This window comes from Oryctolagus cuniculus, chromosome 3 (genome assembly GCF_964237555.1).
Source record: "Oryctolagus cuniculus chromosome 3, mOryCun1.1, whole genome shotgun sequence".
Classification (NCBI taxonomy): Eukaryota; Metazoa; Chordata; class Mammalia; order Lagomorpha; family Leporidae; genus Oryctolagus; species Oryctolagus cuniculus.
In genome coordinates this window covers 8,573,706-8,590,494 of record NC_091434.1, presented here as the reverse complement: position 1 = coordinate 8,590,494, position 16,789 = coordinate 8,573,706, and the positions used below count along the sequence as shown (strand labels likewise).

General features: G+C 46.8%; 1 protein-coding gene across 1 annotated transcript in view; it reads left to right on the top strand.

Moving 5' to 3' along the window:
- The window catches only part of SP100 (SP100 nuclear antigen), a 99,209-nt gene that overhangs the window by 802 nt on the left and 81,618 nt on the right, over positions 1-16,789 (top strand). The window lies entirely within an intron of this gene.

The following is a 16,789-nucleotide window of genomic DNA, read 5'->3' as shown; positions in this document are numbered from 1 at the left end:
AGCTCCCCCTTCAGATTCCACCCCCAGTCTTGGGCTTCGCCTTCCTTATCTTTTTTTTAACTTTTATTTAATGAATATAAATTTCCAAAGTACAGCTTATGGATTACAATGGCTTCTCCCCCCCATAACTTCCCTCCCACCCGCAACCCTCCCCTTTCCCTCTCCCTCCCCCCTTCCATTCACATTGATTCATTTTCAATTCTCTTTATATACAGAAGATCAGTTTAGTATACATTAAGTAAAGATTTCAACAGTTGGCACCCACATAGAAACACAAAGTGAAAAATACTGTTTGAGTACTAGTTATAGCATTAAATCACAATGTACTATGCATTTATGTAAATAATTGGTTTTTGTAAATATATGTGGGCACTTCAAAAAGTTCATGAACATTGAATTAAAAGATAAGGGTCTTTGTTGGGTAAAGAAAATATTTGAAGTCCATACATATAAGGTGTCTTCAAAAAGTTCATTGCAAACCCATATTATGAAAAAAAATCTATCATGGATTTCAAGAATTTTTTTGGCACCGAAAATAACTTCTTGTGATGCCATTTTGCCATTAACTTTTGCAGTCCAGTCGTATACTTTATGCTCTCCTTCTGTAACAAATGAGATAATGTTACACGGCATGTGTTCTGCGTTTTGCATTTCCAGTTATTTTAGTAGTGGAAACTGAGAGGTCTTTTTGTATTAGTACATGCAGCTCTACCTCATTGTTTTTCACAGCTGCATGCTAGTCCACAGAATTTATGTACCGTAATCTTTAAAAAAAAAAAAAAGGAGTTATTTATCTTACTTGAAAGGCAGAGCTACAGAGAAAGCGGGAGAGACAGAGAGAGAGAGGTCTTCCACCCACTGGTTCACTCCCCAAATGGATGCTACAGCCAGAGCTGAGCTGATCCGAAGCCGGGAGCTTCTTCCAGCTCTCCTATGCGGGTGCAGGGGCCCAAGGACTTGGGCCACCTTCTACTGCTTTCCCAGGCCATAGCAGAGAGCTGGATTGGAAGTGGAGCAGCCAGGACTCCAACCAGTGCACGTGTGGCATGCTGGCGCTGCAGGCTGTGGCTTTACCCATGGGGCAACACCAGCTCTATGTACCATAATCTTTAATCCAGCTCCCTAGGAATGCACATTTAGACTCCAAATTATTCGCTTTCATCAACAGCTGTAATACCAATGCTCGCTCGCGCTCTCTCTCTCTCTCTCTCTGTCTCTCTCGTGCGCGCTCTCTCTCTCTTCTGTGCTCTCTCTCTCTGTCTCTCTTGTGCACTCTCTCTCTGTCTCTCTCGTGTGCTCTCTGTCTCTCGTGCACTCTCTCTCTCTCTCTCTCTCTTTCTCATACAAGTATTTATCTTACATCAAAAACCAAACACATGGAATTACTGAGACAAAGAGTACTACGATTTGCTGGCTGGATCAGTGCATTCTACGCTGTCTTCCCCCGTTCAGCCAAACTTGGCAAAGGTGACGACGGATCGCAAGGGGCGTCTTGTTTCGGTTTCTGTTTCCTGATTACACAGGAAACTGATGAAAGTTTTCATGTGTTCAACAACCATTTAAATTCCCTCTTCCCTTGCTGGCTGATTCTTTGAGGTGTTTGTCCTTTCACTCAGCTATGGGAGGATTTACTAAATATTCTGAAAAGCAGAAATATACTTTCCTTGTCTTTTAACTTTGTCCATGGTGGCTTTTGTTTTATTAAACTTAAGATTTGGACTATCGACCTGTTATGGGGTTGGCTTTACCAGGCAGATGCAGCCTTGTTGTGACGAAGTAATGGAGAAAGTTACAGATGTGAGTGCTGTGGGTTCTTAGCCATAGTCGCTGTGTGCTTTGAAATGGCAGATTCACTTCTACCTTTATCCTGTTTTATAGCCAAACACTTTTTTTCCCAATTATTTTAGGCGAAATTATTCCTACGTTGGAGCAACTGTAGCCTTCACCGTTTCATCTGCTCCTTGATGCTTTCATCTCGTTAATATTTAAATCCGTGCTCACAATGGTTATCTCAAACTCCGTGACCATTTAATGCTTGGTAGCGTTCTTATTTCTATTTTTAAAAGGTGTGGGGTTTTTTTGAGAGGGGCTCTTGATTTCTTTTTAAATCTTTAAATTTAATTTTAATTAAATTTAATTTTTAATGAATTTTAATTTTTTATTTAACTGTTTAAAAGGTTGATTTATTTTATTCAAAAGGCAGAGTTACAGAGAGAGAGAGAGTATGTGTGTGACAGAGACTGAGAGGTCTTCCATCCACTGGCTCATTCCCTGGATGGCTGCAATGGCTGGAGCTGGGCCGACCCGAAGCCAGGAGCTTCTTCCAGGTCTCCTACACAGGTCAGGGGCCCAAGCACCTGGGCCATCTCTTGCTGCTTTCCCACGTACATTAGCAGGGAGCTGGACTGGAAGTGGAGCAGCCTGGGCACCAACCGACGCCCATGTGGGATGCCAGTGCCACAGGCGGAGGCTTACCCTGCTGTGCCACGGCACCAGCCCTTTGATTTGTCTCTATAGCTCTGCAGACTCCAAGACGCAGCACACTTTGTTCACTTGCCCCTGCGGCTTCCCACTCCTGCTGTGTCGGGTTGCTGTGAGATGCCAGGCACCACGGGCGTGTTCCGATCCTGCCTGAGTTTCCCCTGCTGTGCACGCCTGCCTGGGCTGCACAGCCACCTCCCTCACCCTTGCCCCAGCAGCTGGCTCCCAGGGGACATTTCCTGCCTTGGCTGAGAGGAACTTGTTTCCCACGTGCGTAGTTTGAGGGCTCTACTTGGGGTCTTGCCCGTTTTCCGGGGATGCCACCATCTCCCTGCTGGTTGGCGGTGCTGCCTCTCACTAGCGCGGGGGCCACAGAAACAAGGTGTGTGTCCATCTTTTTCATCTCTGCTGGTCTCACAGCAACTCTATGCTGGCACCGCACTGTCATTGTGATGACAGCTTTCCAAGGACTGTTTTTTTTTTTTTTAAGATTTATTATTTATTTGAAAAGCAGAGTTACAGAGAGGCAGAGGCAGAGCAAGAGAGAGAGGTCTTCCATCCACTGGTTCATTCCTCAAATGGCTGCAATGGCCAGAGCTGTGCAGATCTGAAGCCAGGAGCCTCCTCCAGGTCTCCCACAGGGTGCAGGGGCCCAAGGACTTGGGCCATCTTCTGCTGCTTTCCCAGGCCACAGCAGAGAGCTGGATCGGAAGTAGAGCAGCCGGGACTGGAACCAGCACCCCTGTGGGATGCCGGCGCTGCAGGTGGTGGATTTATCTGCTACGCCAAAGCGCTGGCACCCCCAACAGGGTGTTGATAGGCTGATTTGGAAAAGCCAGGTCTGAGACACTTTGGAAGAAGAGAAAATATGCTCTCCTGGTTCTCAACGTCCTTGGAGGGGCTGGGGCTGTGGCATAGTGGGTAAAGCCACCACCTGCCATGCCGGCATCCCATATGGGCGCTGGTTCCAGTCTTGGCTGCTCCACTTCCAATCCAGCTCTCTGCTATGGCCTGGGAAAGCAGTAGAAGGTGGCCCAAGTCCTTGGGCCCCTGCTCCAGCGTGGGAAACCTGGAAGAAGCTCCAGGCTCCTGGCTTCGGATCTGTGCAGCTGTGGCCATTGCAGCCATTTGAGGAGTGAACCAGCGGATGGAAGACCTCTCTCTTTCTCTCTCTCTCTGTCTCTGTCTCTCTGTAACTCTGCCTTTCAAAAAATTAAATAAATCTTTAAAAAAAAAAGGTTGTGGTTTTGTGTGGGATTGCATGGGCTCTATGGACCAATTAGAAGAGAACTCATATCTACAATATTCTTTCTTCCATGTCATGAATATGGTATGAGTAAATTATCAATTTAAAAATATTTTCTAATGAAATTTCTTTTTTTCTCTTTAAATATTTTGGACTTCTGCTAAGTTTTGGGGGCTTTTGGTCAATATTTGGTATCGTTATGCTCTTATAAACTATTTTTAAATCAATTTTCTGGCCGTTTGTCACCAAGATATAGAAATACATTGAACTTTCGCTACACTCCTTTTAGTTCTAATGACTTATATGCAGATTTAGAGTGCGTGTGCAAGGATACTGTTAAGCATTTGTAGAAGATGGATTAAAAATATGAACTTGTTTCGGTGCAACTTTTTATAGTACACGGGAAAGGCACATATGGAACGACTGCACGCGGATTCTGGTATCACGGGAAGTAGGAGCAGTGACTGTGCTGTCTGCCTCTGCTGCCAGTGCCGAGGAAAATCCTCGCCATCGCGTGACCAGCCTGGTGCCTGCCGTGGGTTTTCTCTGAACAGAAAAAGCTTTTCTCAGAGGACAGAAGCTTGACAGCTGGTGCCCAGTACTTTCAGTGTGCAATGCACAGCCTTCGTCGTCTTTTTTTTTTTTTTTAAGATTTATTTCTTTATTTATTTGAAAGTCAGAGTTACACAGAGAGAGGAGAGGCAGAGAGAGAGAGAGGTCTTCTATCCACTGGTTCACTCCCCAGTTGGCCGCAACAGCCGGAGCTGCGCTGATCTGAAGCCAGGAGCCAGGAGCTTCTTCCGGGTCTCCCATATGGGTGCAGGGGGCCCAAGGACTTGGGCCATCTTCTACTGCTTTCCCAGGCCACGGCAGAGAGCTGGATCGGAAGTGGGGCAGCCAGGACTCGAACTGGCAACCACATGGGATGCTGACACTGCAGGCAGCAGCCTTACCCACTATGCCACAGTGCCAGCCCCACAGCCTTCTCTTTTGTTGTTTCTCACAAAGATTTTTCTAAATAAGTTTTTTCTTTGGGAATAATTTTATATTTACAGAAAATATGCAAAACGAATACAGGGGGAGCTAACTACTCTGTCCCCAGACTCATTTTGCTGTGGTGCAGTTGTCAAGATGAGGAACCTGACCTTGGCCCCTCACTACGCATGAGACTAGACTTCCTCAGGCTGCTGAGTGCCCCACGAAAGCCCCGTTTCTGATTCCTGGCTCTCTCGACTCACCAGTAACTTGGTATCTTCCCTGCATCCCCTCTTCTGCTCAGCACTTCCATCGAGTTTGGTTCAGGAAATTGCGTTTTTATTGTCCAACATGTCCATTTGATTATTTGCTGGTAGACTCCAGTTCTTCGGTGGAATTTTCCAACCTTTACTTTCCCCATCTTTCCATCCATTTTCCTGAGTGTTGCAGCCACTGTTTCTATATGCTAACTGCAGTCTCTGGGTCATTTGTGTATGGAACTTCCTTGTCTCTGTTTTCTCTTGGTTTGGTGCTGTGAAGTATAGCTTTGGCATGCCTGTTCATTTTCTACAAAGTTGACTCCTGCTCTCTCTCCCTCTCTCTCTCTCAGACCTCCTTCCTGGGTCTTCTTACACAAGGTTCTAAACTTGACAGTTTCCTTTTTTGGTTTTATTTTTACTTTACTTATTTGAAAGCAGAGACACAGGAACAAAGAGATAGAGACAGACAGAAACACACGTGCACTGGTTTACTCCCCAAAAGCCCACAACAGCAGGGGCTAGGCCAGGCCAAAGCCCAAAGCCTGGCACTCTATCCGGGTCTCCCGCATGGGTGGCAAGGACCCAAGTACTTCAGCTGTCACCTTCGGCATCCTGTATTCTGCATTGGCAGGAAGCTGGACTCAGTAGCAGAGCTGCGACTCAAACCCTGATACTCTGATAGGCCCCAGTAGCATCTCAACTCCCACACCAAAATGCACAAAGCGTCTCAGGAAGAAAGAATGGGAATGGTGATGTCAGTGCTGAGGGGTGGAGTAGGACAGGCACCAAGAACTGGGCTTTGCGTCTGGCACAGTGGAGATGCCTGAAGATGTAAACTCAGAGGGTTCAGTGGATAACTGACAGGTGAGAACTTGAGTGGATTCAAGGGAGTAAAGGATAGGGATGTGGGAAACACAGGACACAGTTGCCAAAGGTAATGGGGTACAGGGAGAATTTAAATGGGTAAGATTAAAGTGGGCTTGTGTATCTATTAGAATATTCCGACAGAGAAGGAAAAGGGATTGGCGTGAAAGGGAATGATTTTGGGCTGATTGCACCTGAGTAGGGCAGAGGGTGGGGGCGGCAGTGCTCAGGTGGGTAGGTGGCCTTTGGCTGGAAGTGGGTCGTGGCGTGCGTTGTAACAGGAAGGAAGCATGGTTGGCAGGGATGAGGTAGGCTCGTGTATTTCCCTGTGGGCAGATGCTGTTAACACTCTTCTGGTTGTTTCTCTGTTCTTAGCTGAGCGGGAGAGGAATGGAGTGAGGGAAACAGCGTTTGGGGTTTGAGGATGGAGAAGCTTCAAAAGTCATTTGGTGAAGGAATCAATAAAATGAAGAGCAGGATGCTGGTCACTAGAGAGCATTGGTGGTCCGTTTCTGTCTAACGACCACAACGCTGAAGAGAGGGTAGTTAGCGTGGCTGTGATCTTCTCCAGTGAGCTTGAGTGCAATGAGGAGAGAGAGAGGCCACGATGGCTTTGTCCAGGGACGTCAATTCAGTAGATGAATTCTGTGGAAGGAGGCGGGAACGAGGAATCTGAGGGTGGGTACAAGGGGCAGATTTTTACAGCAGTTCTAGAATTTGCACAACGAGGAGTTTTGAATTACTGACCCCATGCTCAAGTGCAGCGTCAGGTGACCCTAACGTGCAGTCAAGGCTAAGAACACTGATGCCAATAGTGGACAGCAGCGTTAGCGGGGTTTGAAAAGAATGAGAACATGGAAGTAGTTCTGGACAATAAAAAGTGGAGGGACCAGCGCTGCGGCGTAGCAGGTAAAGCCACTGCCTGCAGTGCCAGCATCCCATTGGGGTGCTGGTTCCAGTCCTGGCTGCTCCACTTCCGATCCGGCTCTCTGCTGTGGCCTGGGAAAGCAGTGGAGGATGGCCCAAGTCCTTGGCCCCTGTACCTGTGTGGAGACCTGGAGGAGGCTCCTGGCTTCAGATCAGCTCTGGCCATTGTGGCCATCTAGGGAGTGAACCAATGGATGAAAGATCTTTCTCTCTCTCTGCCTCTGCCTCTCTGTAACTCTGCCTTTCAAATAAATAAATAAATCTAAAAAAAAAAAAAGACAGTAGAATTGGAGGTCCCAAAAGAGTTAAAAATTTGTCAGTGCTTCAGGTACTAGAGGACATGGCCTGGATGTATAAGGTGGTGGTCCTATTTGAAATTGAGACTTGGAATATATGCAAATTGGGAAGATGCTGAAATCTACGATATGGCCATGAAAAAGAGTTGCAGAAATGGAGCCAAAGACAGGATATTAGAGATCAATAAGTCAATACAATAAAAGATCTGGGAATTTAGTGGATTTCTCAGTGGATATTGAAATCATAAAATTTTTCAGCACTTCTGGTAAGCCAAAGGTTAAAATCCTCATTAAATAAGAAGTGGCCAGTACAAAGAGAGATAAAAAGGAAAGAAGAAAGGAAAGAGAAAGAATTTTGTAGTCTGTTTCGTTGGTTGGTTGTTTTACATTTAATTCTTAATTCCATGAGAAATTTATTTTTGCATGTGAAATGAGATGCAAAAGTACTTTTTTCAAAAAAAAAACAAGCATTTATGCAATAGTGTTAACATGCTAGTTTATTCTTTATCTCTTTGAAATAACATTAATTTTGTATAATAAATAATCTTACAAGGACTCTTTGAAAAGGGGGCTGGAAATGTGGCACAGCTGGGTTGAGCCGTTGCCAACCCATATGGGCACCGGTTAGAGTACCAGTTGTTCCACTTCTATTCCAGCTCTCTGGGAAAAGCAGTGGAATATGACCCAAGTGTTTGGGTCCCTGCCACCCATGTGGGGGACCCAGGTGAGCCCTGGCTTCAGCCTGGCTCAGCCCTGGCCATCTGGGGAGTGAACCAGCAGATGGAAGATCTCTCTCCCCCTGTAATTCTGACTTTCAAATAAATAAATAAATCTTTTTTAAAAAAAGTTCATGGAAAATACATATTATGGAAAAAGTGTGTGTTTCAAAAAATTTTTATACTGTAATAAACTTAGCCTTTAATTCCATTTTCCACAACCTTTATGAAGTACTCCCATATGTATGCATCTGTGTAGATGATTCCTGTCCTGATCCACTGTTCTATTTTTATTCATGTTTCAATACTGAAATTTTTGTTACCATGATTTTATGGGGCAAAGCCCTTTTTGATTCCAGTTTTTGAAGCATTCTTGGCTCTTCTGGTCTGTTTTCTCATTTAAATACAATTAGAACCAAATAGTAATGTTCTGCAGCCTGTTTATTTGGGATTCAATTGAGAAACGCTGAATGAATAGGTCAGTTTAGGATGGGATTCACAGTTAAAAAAAAGGTCTCCAAATGACCTCAACTAAAATCTAGAATATCTCTCCATTTACTCAAGCATTCTTTAAAGTTCTGTAGTAAAGCTGTTAAGGAATCCCATGGTGTTCTCACACTTGACGTTGCTTGTAGCTAAACTGTACAATGTATTATGATTCTGTTTTCTTTCCTATGTGAACTTCCCTGCCCCATAAATAACTATTGCCTTGTTATGAATTAACTTGGATTTTAGGTATTCCCCTTACCAATTCCTCCCGAACTCTCTACAGAACTGTAAGGTTCTCCCCGGTACAATGGAACACAATTGCACTTTATTTTCTCGGGGCAGCCTTCCTGGGCCCGCGCATCCTCCTGATCTGACCACTTCTGAGTCCATTAGGCCTCCATGGACGGCCTCCAAAGCAGAGCCTCTCGCCCGTGTGGGAGCCTGCTGTGTGCAGTGCATGCGTTCCTCTTTCTTGCTCTCAACCATCCCTGGCCGGCTGATGAGATTCCACGCGCTCTATTTTGACTTTTCTGCCTCTCAGCTCATTTTCCGAAGCTTCCAATTCCCAGTCCCTTCCAGGATTCAGAAATGTGGATTGGCCTGCTTCTTGCCAGCATCCCCTCAGCACAGCACTAGGCCTTGTGTGCCCTCACTGTGTGACATCAGGGGCCTCGTTGACGTGATGTTCACTCAGCTCCTGTTTCCTGTCCTTGCTGTTTTGCTGCTATTTGACTCTCGTCCAGGAGAGTTGGTGGGACTTCAGCAGGAACACGGATAAACGCAGGTCTCTTCAATCTACCCAAAAGTGTAGACGGACGCTTCTTTTTTTTTTTTTTTTTAATTTTTTGACAGGCAGAGTGGACAGTGAGAGAGAGAGACAGAGAGAAAGGTCTTCCTTTTGCCGTTGGTTCACCCTCCAATGGCTGCCGCAGCCAGCGCGCTGCAGCCAGCCACGCCGATCCGATGGCAGGAGCCAGGTACTTCTCCTGGTCTCCCATGGGGTGCAGGGCCCAAGCACCTGGGCCATCCTCCACTGCACTCCCTGGCCACAGCAGAGAGCTGGCCTGGAAGAGGGGCAACCGGGACAGAATCCGGCACTCCGACCGGGACTAGAACCCGGTGTGCCGGCGCCGCAAGGCGGAGGATTAGCCTAGTGAGCCGCGGCGCCGGCCTGACAGACGCTTCTAATGCGATGTGTCCTAAAATTCCTGAGATAATTTCTACTTGCACTTGTCCCACTACTGGCACCCACTGTTGGTTGGTATTTACTAATAGTTTCTTGTGAGGTGTTTATGTGTTTATAAGAAACTGAGCTATGATTTGCGTTTCTTGGTTTGTATTTGTCTGGCTTTGACGCAAGAACTGTAGTAACCTCAAGAAATGATTTGGGGTTGTGCGAGTCCACTTGTCATTACTTTACCCAAAATGCTCTAGGGGAGCTTCTCGCGAAAGAGTTTGGCCACAGCTTACAGTTTGGATGCTACCGTTTCGAGCAGGGGCCCCTAGTCTGGTGTCTGGGGGGAAGTGGTCACATGTGATTGCTTGGTGAGCCAGGAAGCTGGGGGACCAGGGAGAGCAGCGAGGCGGAACTGAACTCTCTCAAGAGCACCCTCTGGGGGCCCACCCCAGCGACCCAAAGACCTCCCACTGGCCCCACCTGCTGGCTGCAGGTTATTTCATGCTATTTCAAAACAATAAAGAATAAACTAGCATGTTAACACTATTGCATAAATGCTTGTTTTATTTTTTTGAAAAAAGTACTTTTGCATCTCATTTCACATGCAAAAATAAATTTCTCATGGAATTAAGAATTAAATGAAAAACAACCAACCAACTAAACAGTCTCCACTCTTAAATCAATGATCATTAATGATAGGACATCTGAGTTTAAACATCTGCATGAGTTTTGTAGTTACTCAGCCCATAGCGAGTGATTTGAATTTTTAAAAGCTATATTAGAATGGCTTATTTGGTACATTTTCTGTTCCTTGAAGGATTCCTGGAAACCGCCCATGAAATTCTTTGAAACCGATGGTGGGAGGCGGGGTGGGGTGGGGGGCTGGAATTCTACATTTCTTCTATTACTTTTAGTGTTATTTAGTTTTTATGCTGACTCAAGCCAGTTTCTTTGGGGGGGGGCCTTCATAAATTTATTATATTTGATTGTTTTTGCTTGAGCGTAGAACTAAGGTTTTTGTTTTCTTCCTGCGGGCGTCGGCGGCCTCTTCTTGGCCCTAAACAGAAGTGTCTTGGGAGCAGCCAGAGCTCTGTGCTCCGAGTGGCGGGGTCGGTCCTGCAGGAGTGGACGCCTGGAGGCCGGGCGCACTTCTTCCCGGCTGGCAGGAGCATTGATGGTACAGGGAGCCCGCGGCCGGCGCTGCGGCTCACTAGGCTAATCCTCCGCCTAGCGGCGCCGGCACACCGGGTTCTAGTCCCGGTCGGGGCGCCGGATTCTGTCCCGGTTGCCCCTCTTCCAGGCCAGCTCTCTGCTGTGGCCAGGGAGTGCAGTGGAGGATGGCCCAAGTGCTTGGGCCCTGCACCCCATGGGAGACCAGGAGAAGCACCTGGCTCCTGGCTCCTGCCATCGGATCAGCGCGGTGCGCCAGCCACGGCAGCCATTGGAGGGTGAACCAACGGCAAAAGGAAGACCTTTCTCTCTGTCTCTCTCTCTCACTGTCCACTCTGCCTGTCAAAAAAAAAAAAAACAACAACAAGGGAGCCCGCGGCCAGGGCAGTCCGTCCGTCCACCCTTGGAAGACAGGAACGGGCCCTGTGGGGGCGGGGAGTCCTGCGGCCTCGCCCCCCGCCCCTGGCCCAGGCCCGGTGTGGGACTGGGCAGGGCCGAGCCTGGGGCCTCGAAAGGCCAGGAGCAGGGCCCTGGCTCCCCGGCACAGCCCCCGGCTCAGCCCCGGGGGCTCCCTGGTGGTAGTGGCGGGGGGAGTCCAGGTCGCCCCCACCCCGCGCGCCCAGTCCCGTGAGAGGCGTTTTCAGGGAAGTGTTCCTCCAGCAGTCCCGCGACCTGCTGCGCCACTGCTGACAGTCCCATGTGGCACATGCAAAGTCCCACGTGTCCCCGGGGTGACAGGTCCCCGCCTGCCTCGGGGCGTCCACCTCGTGGCCGACCAGTCAAGTGCTCTGTGCCCCCACCCCCCGCCATCGCCCCAGGCCCCCGCCCGCCCCTTGGACTCCAATGTCTCAGCCCTCAGCCCTCGCCGGCCAGGCTTGGAGAGGGCACCAGGCCCTGGCGCATGTGGGCATGGACCGCGGCTGCGTGGACAGGCCGGAGCCTGCATTCGGACAGGCGCCTGGGGCCAGCTGCAGGGGTGTGGCCGAGGGCGGGGTCGAGCGAGACCCGACTCCTGGGCTTTTAGCGGGGGGACCAGCAGCTGCGGAACGCGCGGGGGGCGGGGGAGGGGGCGCAACACGTGCCAGCTGTTGTCCGGTCACTTGTGACCCGACTTCGTGTACCGTGAAATACATTGTTTTTCAAACAAGCCAATAAACGGCTGGCGTGGCCTGGCGGGGGCTCTGTGCGCCGCTGAGGTTTGCCGGTGGGGGCACAGCAGCGGGCCCCCGATCGTGTCCCCGGCCGGCCCTGCGGTCAGGACTCCCGATCGGGGCACTGAGGGAAGCTAGCCGGCCAGGTCTGCATCAGGCCAGGGAGGAGCAGTGGCCACCCAGGCGTGACGCCCGGCTCCGACTTCCTGGTATGGCCAGTTCCCCCACCCCGCAGGACCTCCTGCTGGCCGGGTCCCCATCTGTGTCCAGGGACAGCAGTGCCCCCGGGCGGCCGCTGCTGCCTGACTTCCTCTCCCCACCCCCACAAATTTTTTCAATTGTAGTAAAATATAAATAGCATACAACTTACCATTTTAGCCATTTTTTTCCTTTTTATTTATTTATTTATTTTTTTGACAGGCAGAGTGGACAGTGAGAGAGAGAGACAGAGAGAAAGGTCTTCCTTTGTCGTTGGTTCACCCTCCAATGGCCGCTGCGGCCAGCGCACCGCGCTGATCCGATGGCAGGAGCCAGGTACTTATCCTGGTCTCCCATGGGGTGCAGGGCCCAAGGACTTGGGCCATCCTCCACTGCACTCCCTGGCCACAGCAGAGAGCTGGCCTGGAAGAGGGGCAACCGGGACAGAACCCGGTGTGCCGGCGCCGCAAGGCCGAGGATTAGCCTAGTGAGCCGCGGCGCCGGCTTAGCCATTTCTTAAATTTTCATTTTCTTATTTGGAAGGTAGAGACAGAGGACCTCGCACCCACTGGTTCACTCCCCCGGATGTCCTCAGAGGACAGGTCCCGGCCAGGACAAAGACAAGAGCCAGGGGTTCAACCCAGGTCTCCCACGTGGGTGCAGGGGCCCAGGCGCTTGGGCCATCCTCCACTGCTTTCCCAGACGCATCAGCAGGAGCTGGATGGGAAGTGGAGCAGCTGGGACTCGAACTGTCAAGCCAGTTTCGATCACTTATATTTCTGAAAAAGTAACTTTTTTTTTCTAGATTGTCGTATTTACTGGTAGAAGGTTGTATAAAAATTTCTTTTATGAAGTTTTAATCTTTTCCTGTTTTGAAGGCTTTTTTCTAATTCCTACTATTGTTTTTCTTTTGTTCTTTTGGTCAAGCTTTCTATTTTGTTGGTCTTTTCAATGAACTATCTTTTGGTTTTATTGATCCACTACCATTTTTGATTTGTGATTTAATTAAATCTTGTTTTTCGTTTATTAGATTCCTCTCTCTATATTTTTGTTCCTAATTCATTACTTTGGCCTTGTTGGGAGGATTGCTTTTTTTCCTTTTTCTAATGCCTTGGTTTAAAGCTTTGATTTGCTTGTCAGTGTTTCTTGTTTCCTAAAGCATTTTAGGCTACAAATGTTCACCTCTGGGAGTTTTATGCCCAGTACTTTATTTCTTTAAAGATCTATTTATTTATTTGAAAGACAGAGTGAGAGAGACAGAGTGAGCTTACAACCTCTGGATCACTCCCAAAATGGCTGCAATGGCCAGGGCTGGGCCACGTTGAAACCAAGAGCAAGGAACTTCTTCTGGGTCTCCCATGTGGATCCCGGGGCCTAAGCACCTGGGCCATCATCTGATCCCTTCTCAAGCCATTAGCAGGGAGCTGGATCAGAAGTGGAGCCACTGGGACATGCACTGGTGCCCATATGGGATGCTAGTGTCCATGCCACGGGGTCAGCTCCAAATGCAGTTATTTGCATTGCAGTTTATGTCCTAACCATTTGAAATTAACTGTTTTGATTTGGCCTTTAACCTGGGAAGTGTCTGGAAAGAACTTTTAAAATTTCTCAGCAGTTGGATTACGGGAAGTTTTCCTTGTCTTTGGTCTACTCTGATCCTATCTCATTGTGCATGGAAGATGTGGGCACTAAGATTTCCATTGTGGGGAGCGGACCTTTCACAGAGTTGGTGATGCCTGCATCCCATATCAGAGTGTAAGGGTTTTGAGTCCCAGCTCCACTCCTAATGTCAGCTTCCTTCCAATGCACACCCTGGGAGAGAGTGGTGGGGGCTCAAGTAGTTGGGTCCCTGTCACCCACATGGGAGACCCAGATGGAGCTCCTGGCTCCAGGCTTTGGCCTGTTCCAGCCTTGGCTATTGTGGCCATCTGGGGAGTGAACCAGCAGATGGAAGATCTCTCTCTCTGTCTCTCTCAGTCTGTAACCCTGCGTTTCAAATGAATGAATAAATCTTCTTTTTTTTTTTTTTAAAAAAAGACCTGAATTTTTAAAATGGGCACTCTGGACTTAGGTATGACGAGCTGAGGTTCCAAGGTTCCAGTTTGTTGCAACACACTTAGAAATATTTTTGAGTGCTCAATCAATATTGGGCACTCACTCTTTTATGTGTGTGTTGCATGATGTAACACTTTTTCCCCTCTTGGCCAGCACTGCAGGGTGTGGCTTAACTCGCTGAGCCACAGTGCCAAGCTCCTCAAGTCTTGTATTTGTTTTAATTTTGGCTTACCGGATTTGCCAGTTTCTAATAGAGGCATGTTAATGTTTTATATGACAATTATGAATTCCTTCACTTCCTGTCTGATTTTCCCTTCAGCATTCCAAAGTAATCCTGACTTCTAACAGAGTGAGACCCTCTGCGCTGTCTGTAGTACTTTCCAGCCTAAGTTCTGTTTGTTCCTGGTGTTACCTTTGCTACAGAGTTTTTTTGCTTTGCATCTGCCTCATATATTTCTTCTAATCCTCTTATTTTCAATCTTGTTGAACTGGTTTTATTTATTTATTTTTTTACTCATTTACTGTTTCAGTTTCTCTTTATGAGAGAGAGATTCTGATCTGCTGCTTCACGATGGCTGCATGGCAGAGGCTGCAGGACTCAGGCTGGGGACTGAGGGCTCCTCCGTGGGTGACAGGAAGCCAGCTATGGAGCCGTCACTTGCTGCCTCCCAGGAGGTGGGCATCAGAGCACGCACTGCGGGGCGGGGCTCAAGCGACTTAATCCGCATCTTAACCATCGGGCCAGTCGCCTGCTCCAAGTCCTTTTATTTTTTGAGTCCCTTATAAATAGAACAAAGCTGAATTGTGCTTTCCACACAATTGAGTACGTCCTTATTTTATAAATCAATGTATTCCACTAACACTTATCTGATTACTATACTATATTTGCTCTGGAGATGTTATTTTTTACTTAAGTTTTCCTGTATTTTCTATTTTTCTCCCACCTCTGTTCATTTCTGTCTTTGGAATGGTTGCATTTCATTTCATTTGTATTTTTCACAATGCATTTTTAATTAAAATTTAATTTTTAGTAAACTGTCAAAAGATTATTATTTTCTCTGAAATTATTTGGTAACTTTTCCTAAATTAAAAACTAGAACTTGGTTTCACTTCTCTTATCCCTTATCCTATCCCCTCTGTAAAGTTTTGGAGTCCTTATAGTCTATAAATATCTTTACTTCACTCTCCTACTTGAGTATTTGAATACGTTTGAGGTTCAAAACCAGATTCGGACGTTGCTCTGCATTGTCTTCCCCCGACTTCAGGCAGGCTCTCCTGCCTTTGGAGGCAGAGTGTTCTTATTTTCTGAAATCTTCAGGATTTGCCTTTTACCCTTGGTGTTCTGGATTTTCACTGTGGTGTATCTAGCGATGATTTTTAAAAAATTCATTCTTTGTGCTTTACAGGCTTTCAAAAATGCATATGACATTAAAATTGGGGTGCAGGATATAATTTTACGGTTAGAAATGTATCTGAAATTTAATAATAATTTTGTCATGCATACAAAAAATCATTTAATATGTAGGATGAATGCAGTACTTAAGGGACACAGGATATGGGAGAAATGGCTTGAATAACAGACTGGACAAATGTTGAAATATGATTGTGGTTACATTTTTCCTTTTTCCTCTTTTTTTCAGCTGCTTTGAGGTATATTTGGCAAAACTGTATAAATCTACAATGTACAACATATGATATGTGTATATGCCATATGTATATGAATACATTCTCACGTGTTGTGAGTTGATTAGCACAATCAAGTTCATCAACATTCAGCACCTCATACAGTTGCTTTTTTTTTTTAAACTTTTATTTAGTAAATATAAATTTCCAAAGTACAGTGTATGGATTACAATGGCTTTTTCCCCCCAAAACTTCCCTCCCACCCACACCCCTCCCATCTCCCACTCCGTCTCTCATTCCATTCATATCAAGATTCATTTTCAATTATCTTTATATATAGAAGGTTAATTTAGTATGTATTAAGTAAAGACTTCATCAGTTTGCACCCACACAGAACATAAAGTGTAAAATACTGTTTCAGTACTAGTTATAGCATTAATTCACACTGGCCAACACATTAAGGACAGAGATCCTACATGAGGAGTAAGTATACAGTGACTCCTGTTGTTGACTTAACAATTTGACACTCTTGTTTATGGTGTAAGTAATCTCCCTAGGCTCTAGTCATGAGTTGCCAAGGCTATGGAAGCCTTTTGAGTTCGCTGACTTTGATCTTATTCCAACAGGGTCATAGTCAAAGTGGAAGTTCTCTCCTCCCTTCAGAGAAAGGTACCTCTTTCTTTGATGGCCCCGTTCTTTCTACTAGGATCTCACTCGCAGAGATCTTTCATTTAGGTCCTCTTTTTTCTTTTTTGCCAGAGTGTCTTGGCTTTCCATGCCTAAAATACTCTCATGGGCTCTTCAGCCATATTTGAATGACTTAAGGGCTGATTCTGAGGCCAGAGTGCTGTTTAGGGCATCTGCCATTCTATGAGTCTGCTGTGTATCCCACTTCCCATGTTGGATCGTTCTCTCCCTTTTTTATTCTATCAGTTAATATTAGCAGACACTAGTCTTGTTTATGTGATTCCTTTGACTCTTAGACCTATCAGTGTGATCAATTGTGAACTGAAATTAATCACTTGGACTAGTGAGATGGCATTGGTACATGCCACCTTGATGGGATTAAATTGGAATCCTCTGGCACATTTCTAACTCCACCATTTGGGGCAAGTCAGCTTGAGCATGTCCCAAATTGTACATCTCCTCCCTCTCTTATAT